Genomic DNA, 7,255 nt, shown 5'->3' on the forward strand with positions numbered 1-7,255 from the left:
GAAAGACTTCAAGATTTCAACAAGGATTTGAGTTTGGCATATTTTTTTAATGTCCTACTCAGTTCCTAAGATAGAAAAATAGCTAAGTCAGTTTGAGAGGAGCACTGAGCAAAATTGGCTTGTCGGCTAAGGGACCCAAGGCTGACCTCATGCTCTGCAAGCCATGCTCATCTAAATGAGGATCAACAAGTAGACACCACAGGTTGTTTTGCATTACCTAAGAACTAGGCACTGCGATAGGATTGAGGATGGGAAGTCCGGCACTGTCACAAGAACTCAAAGAATCATCTCAGTCTCTTTAGAACCTGGCAAGGTTAGCAATTGATTGTGGGCTGACCAAATACATAGCACATGCCTATCTCCCAAGGAAGGGGCACTCCCTATGGTAAAGATGGGGAAGTCAGAGGATGAGTCCTTACCTATGCATTCCATAGGATTTTCCTGGGTATTCTAGAAAACAACAATGTTCTCTGTTAAAAGCTGTTGCTATTTATCTCTCTAGTAAAGCTTCAGTTGAGTGAATGCATGGATGCCACTGCAAATTTCAAAGGTAGTAATGAAAATGTTCCATTTTCTAGGAACAGATGCACAATTTGTTCCTAGCATCTTTGTTGATGAATTATTAATATGCAAACATTGAAAACACCTGATTCGTGAGATTTGAGCAGTTTGGGCATACCCAGCCTCTCTCAAAAAACTCCTGTTCCTCTGATTCTGTTTTTATAGTGAGAACTACTTACTTGACTTGAATACCGATTGAAAACCCTTATTCTTTCACCCTTTGGCCTCTGGAAAAGACTCTCATGTCCTCTGATTGCATGAGTTGGACTCCTCCTGGAAGTGGAAATAGCAGTTGCTATCCTGTGACTGGTTTACTCAAATCGATCCTTTCAGTCAACCCATAAGTATTATAAGGGCCTTCGAGCTGCCAGGCATTGGCTATGAATAACTCAAGGCTTATGTGCCAAAGGAAGAATTATCTGGTGGGAGAAAGATTCCTTCCAAATAATAATCAGAGATGTAATAAATAAACATAAAACACAAAAGAGAGGAGTGCTAAATGCGGGGGGGGGGGGAGGGTTTCATGCAGTTGTGATGATGTCCCAGCCTTACATGAAGTGGGTTTTATTGTTGTTGTTGTTTAAGGCAGGGTCTCACTACATAGCCTTAAGTGGCCTGGAACTCACTCTATAGGCCAAGGTAATCTGGAACTAGTAGAGATTCACTTGCCTCTGCTCCTAAAGTGCTGGCGTTAAAGTCTGCAGCACTAAACTAGGCACAAGGAACTTCAAAGTTATTGGTCAAGGTAGATCAAGAGATTCCCAAAGCAATATGTTATTGCTGTTGCGTTGGTTACTTCTGAGGTTGAAGGCATGCCACTATTGATGAAGACAGCACATATTTCTGTCACAGCACATGGAAGGTTAGAACTGGATTTCATCTGGAAGTCTCCCCCTTGAGGTCAGCTTTCATGGTGCCACAAAACTGCCAAGGGAGGGAGCAATCAATATTCTTATGCAGTTTTGATGCCTATGAGCCACAACAACGAATAGTATGCTGAACTGTTCCTAAAGGTTCCATAGTGATACTCATATTTTGATAGTAACCAACATCTATTTAACTGGATTCAAGGTCTGCTCAGTAGAAAGGAAAGCATGCCTGGTACTTGAAACCTAGCCAAGTACTCCTGGGTACTGAGGTCATGAATCTTAGAGGAACACCCCCCCCCAAAACCACTTTACTGGATGAGCAAAATTCCTGATTGCATTCTAAAGTTTATCCTTATATACACAAATGGGTGTACGATTCACTCCGCATCAAAGAAGTATCTCTTCGAAGCAGACAGAAACCATTTCAGAAAGTAACATCTGGTCAAAAAGACAGAGGACAGCTGATGGTGGTGTGTTCAGGTTCTATGGGCTCATCTACAATACAATTCTTGCACCAAAGTTTCAGGAAATATCTTGGAAGAAGGGACTGAAAGATTGTATAAGTGAGAGGACCTGGAATCCTACTGTGAGCTCTCTTAGAGATGGCAGGGAACATACACCCATGACACTTCATGAATATGGCTGCCTAAGCAAGACCTGGAAACACATGCTAACAAGAAATGGGGAAATCTCATGAAATGCCTCCTCTAGACAAAGAACTATAGGCTACTAATGACTATTGAGAGAATGAGAATCTGTTTTTTAAAGGTATGTGCCCACTAATTGGTATTCACTATCATGTAGTCAGCTAAAAATTCATATACACACAACAACACTAAGAAGACTTAACAGGTTATACATGTGTGTGTGCATATATATATGTATATATATGTGTGTATATATATGTGCATATATATATACACATATGCAGTGGGTGTGTGTAAAGTTTGAAAGAAGGAAAGAAAAGGAAGAATAATGTATTTATATTTTAATTATTTTTTAATTTTTAAAGAAATTAAATGAAATTCATTTCTGACATGTAATAAAATGATGAAAATAAAACATCCATATACAGAATATTTTTTAAGTTTAGTGACTTTGGTAAGTACTGTTGCTTTTCAAGTTAGCTAACAGACTGAAAAAAATGTCCAAATCTGCATAATAAGGATTTGCCATAGGTGGTGTTCAGCTGTATCTGCCACTAAAGTCACAATGTGCAATGTGAATAAAGAGTTGGTTCCTGCTCAATATGTCTATCTTTATGATGACTTGCTTCTATATATAATCCATTCATCAATGCAAGGTTCTTTCTCTCAATACATACTGTCTACCTGTATATTTCTCATTACCACATCACCATTTAATATGCATTTGTTGTATTTCATCAATCTTAAGATGCCCTTTGTGTTTTTCATATCTCTAGGATTAGTATGCATCAAAATATCAACAACAACATCAGGGCAGAATTGAGATACTGTTTTCATTATCCAATGTAAAGTCTGTGGTACATCCTTGGAATGGTGGCTTCTGATAGTCTTTAAATAGGCATAGCTTTATCTATGTATATATTGCTTGTTTTCTCACAGTGGACTAGAAGCCCCCAAAGGGCATTATTTTTTTGTTTGACTTTTTTCAACCTTTCAGTATATTTGAAATATTTATTTGAAATATTATCTAACTAACTGATGACTGGCTAGGTTTTGGATGCCTCGTATGTGCTGAAAGTGACGTGAAGTGTTGGATTTAGAGTGAGAATAGAATGGTCATAGATTTGCCCTCTGGGAAGATATGCAAACAAACAGGGAAACACACAAAGAAAACATGTAATTTTGTTTTGTGGTACTGGAATCAAAGGGTCAATGTTCTAACCTTGGAGTACATTTCCAGCCAACAAATGTGTAATTTTCTGTGGGGAGTTGAGAGGAGTGAAAATATTGAAAGTGATGTGGAGAAAATAAACAGGGTGGGAACGATTTCCAAATTTGGATTTGAAAGCCAGGGAGGAAGTCTCTTAGGAGATAACAAAGCTGACATCAGATAATAAAGATCATAAATCTAGGTGTCTCGGCTGCTATGCAGTCTTGACTATCAAAATCCAAAACATTGTTTCACATATCATAGTAGAATATTTGAATCTGTACACACTCATACTGTTGTCTTTTAAATTTTTTAATTTTTTCATACAATATGTTTTCATCACAAAATATTTCCTCTCCTTCAATTCCTTCCAGATCCTTTCCATCTCCACCTCCCTGCCCACTCAACTTCATCTCTTTCTCTCTCTCTCTCTCTCTCTCTCTCTCTCTCTCTCTCTCTCTCTCTCTCTCTCTCTCTCTCGAAAAATAGGAAAAATAAAAGAAACTTAAAAAATAGTGAAAAAGAAACCAATATGAAAAAAAGTCAAAACGAAACATAAAATACACACAAAGGAATCATGGAGACCATTTTGTATTGTCAATTACTCCTGGGCTCACCTTGTGGTGTGGTTGATATTCCCATTGACATTCCATCGGAAGAAACCGATTTCTCTTTCTCATTATATATCAATTGCAAATAATTTCCTGGTGAAGGGTAGGACTCTCTGTATTTTCACCTTTTCAGTGATGAGATTTTGTCTAATTGGAACCTGTGCAGGTCTTGTACATGAGTTTTTATGTGTATCAGTCCTGCAGTTTGTGAAAGAAGCTGTTTCCTTGGGGTCATACATCACGTCTGGTCCCTTCTATCTTCCTGCCTCCTTTTCCTCATGGGTCCCCGAGCCTTGAGGGGAGGAATTTCATAAACATATCGCATTTGGAGATGACTGATCCAATGTGTAACACTAAAAACAAAAACCCAGAAATAGATATTGGGGTTCAAGCTGATGGTCAGATAAGCAAAGCAGCTGGTCATTAGATCTTAACTCTACCTCAGACTGAAAGGGTGATCTGGCTCCACAAATCCTCAGAGTGTAATGCTTTCTCCACAAATCCTCGGAGACTAAATCTCTGCATGAGACCCTTTCCTTCTTCCTTTCATATCTCCCTAAGACTAGGGTTAAAGTTGTGTGATCCCAAGTGCTGAGATTACCTTTGTGTGAGCTATTTCTCTTTAGGACTGGATCAATTTTGTGTAGCTAAGTGTGGCCTTGAACTAACAGATATCCATCTGCCTGTCTCCTGAGTCTTGGGATTAAAAGTGTGTGACACTACCACCTAGCTCTATGACTATCTTGGGTGGCTGCTGGGATTAAAGATATGTATCAGCACTGCCTGACCTCTATGGCTTGTGGCTTAGGTTTCCATTCGGAACCCTCAGGCAGGCTTTGTTACATCATAAATAATAGACCACCACACCAAAGTTTCTCACTTTCTACTGATGGGGCTTAGGCAATGCTCTGCTCTGTGAGTATAGCAGTGTGTCATTAAGAGTCTGTACTGGTTTATTTGCAGGGACCCTTTATGATGACTAGATGCACAGATTGCTTGCAGTAAACTAAAACAAAACAAAAACAATAGACTAGGAGACAGCAGCCCAGAGTGATGCATCTGGCTTTGCTCCTATTGTATAAATTCTGTTGGTTACATAATTTCCCTAATCTTCAACATCTTTACTTATTTAATTGTGAAAACATACTACAGATATCAATGATGGTATTGAGCTTTAACACTTAAATGCGATATTTATCAATCCCTTTAATGAACAGTTAAACCTGTTGTGTACTAGGTCATTAAATTGTCTACAGGTTGTAGAAGAAATTAAGAAAGAAAAAAACCACAATCCATTCAGTTACAGAATTTAAGATGTTGAAAACAGGAGTGACATTGGATGATTTCAGTATAATCTGAAGTAGAATCTCCCCTGCTTAAACTGCTATCATCATCTTTCTACAAAAGAACCAGGCTCACCTATCCTAACATAAGACTCACAAATCCATTAGCCACCAACAGGTGACACAAGTGGCAACTTCAAGAAGATGTTTTTTCATTGAATTTTAGGGCTAAGTGATGAGATTTGAAAACCCAAGCATTTTGATGTTTTTCTTTTGGGGGAGCATTGGGACAATTAGGAGTCACAGGACCATGGAAACTTAAAAGAAAAGAATACTGGGTTCTTCTTGAGTTTTGATGGGGGCTGGAGAGATGGCTCAACCATTAAAAGCTAGGCTCACAACCAAAAAGATGGGATGGAAGGGATACGGTATGCATCAAAAGATCAAGGAAAGAGACACAATGAGGCATTGCTATGACAACCACACTACAACGGAAAGGGGGGATAAGGAGGCTCTATCCCATGAGATGCCTTCCACAGCAGGGGCAGAAACTTCTTAAGCAAAGGTGAACTTTATAGGTGCAAATATGTTTCACTGAGGCAGAGAAATTCCAAACTCAAATGGGATTCCAATGGCTCAAAATGTCATTAGGAATCACGTTCTTACTCTCTGTGGTTGACTTTTCTTCTGAGGTCTTTTCCTTTTTGTTTGAAAGATGACTGGCAAATCTCTTGGCATGGCTAGTTTTTAAAGCATTGATTATTTATTATTAGCTTACAAAGAACTGGGTTTCACCGGGACGTCATGACATTTTCCAAACACGATTTGTGTTAGCTCTTTCTCTCCCCAATCTTCTCCAGCCTCTTTCTTTGCCTCACTCTCCCATCCATTCCCCTGCATGTGGCATGTACACACAATGGAATTTTCCCCAGTCTTTGAGAAAAGGAAAAGTATCATGTCCGCAGAGCATGTTTATACAATTCTACAACACACCCAAAAGGGGAACAGCTTTCTCGAAATTCTCTCTACCAAAGAGAAGAACCTACTCTCCTTTGTTGTTGCTTCGGTGCAGCTGCTGCTGGCGATGAAACTCGAACCACAAAACTCAACAAACCCACATGGAGTTTATTGGGGGAAAGGGAGGAGTAGGTATTGGCCAACTGGGAACAGAGACTGAAGGGGGAAGGGAAGGGAAAAGAGGTAAAGAGACACAGAGACAGGGAGAGGACAGGAGAGAAGAGGGGGACAGGAAAAGTCCTGACTGCTCTAGGGGAACAGCGGGAAAGAGAGGTAAAGAGACACAGAGACAGGGAGAGGACAGGAGAAAAGAGGGGGACAGGAAAAGTCCTGACTGCTCTAGGGGAACAGCGGGAAAGAGAGCCGAAAAGAGGGGCGTGAAAGAGATGAGCAGGCAAAAAGTGGGCGGGATCTTTCTCTTACAGTGGCCCTTTGCATCTGAGTTCAGACTCCACGGAACCCTGGGCTGACCAGGGTACTGCCTGAGTGCATTCTGCAGGTGACAGGGGCAGACCAGCATAATGCCTGAAACCTTAAACGCTTTCCTCAGTTCCCCCACTTACCTCAATCTCAGCGGGTTTCCCTTTATCTGATAGCTGGACCACACACCCATGTTCTAAGTGCCAGCGAGACTGACAAAGGGTTCATGTGCCATTTTCTGTCTCTGTTAAATGGTAGGGGATGTTCAGTAGGAGGAAGTGTGTGTATGAAGATCCATGTGGGATGATTTCTGGGTGGGCCTCCAACACCATCTCTCATTGATTTCATGCTCAGAACCTGGCAGAGTCCTGATTTCTGCATCATAGAAACTCGACTGATAGTTTGTGATTCTGGAATCTTTGTCATGGAAATAGACAATCTATATAAGGTCAGGCCAAGGCGTGGTGAAATCAGCTATTCCTTCCATGCCATGGTCAGAAGGAAAACTAAATTTAATTTCATCTCTTGAATGGCTATTGATATTTCTAGTGGATGGTTAAACCGAAACACTAATTCGACATCATAAGAAGCAGTGGTGACTCATTTTTTTTAACCATGTCTAATTTGGCAGCAGTTA

General features: G+C 40.2%; 1 long non-coding RNA gene across 1 annotated transcript; it reads right to left on the minus strand.

The window, feature by feature from the left end:
• Positions 1-1,126: 1,126 nt before the first annotated feature.
• On the minus strand, positions 1,127-6,950 carry LOC121133600. The gene is made up of 3 exons (XR_005870482.1): positions 6,762-6,950; positions 3,905-4,251; positions 1,127-1,485 (listed from the first exon to the last, which is right to left on the minus strand). It is a non-coding gene; the product is annotated as an uncharacterized LOC121133600 (long non-coding RNA).
• Between the last annotated feature and the right edge of the window lie 305 nt (positions 6,951-7,255).

This window comes from Mesocricetus auratus, unplaced genomic scaffold (assembly GCF_017639785.1).
Source record: "Mesocricetus auratus isolate SY011 unplaced genomic scaffold, BCM_Maur_2.0 Super-Scaffold_100023, whole genome shotgun sequence".
Lineage (NCBI taxonomy): Eukaryota > Metazoa > Chordata > Mammalia > Rodentia > Cricetidae > Mesocricetus > Mesocricetus auratus.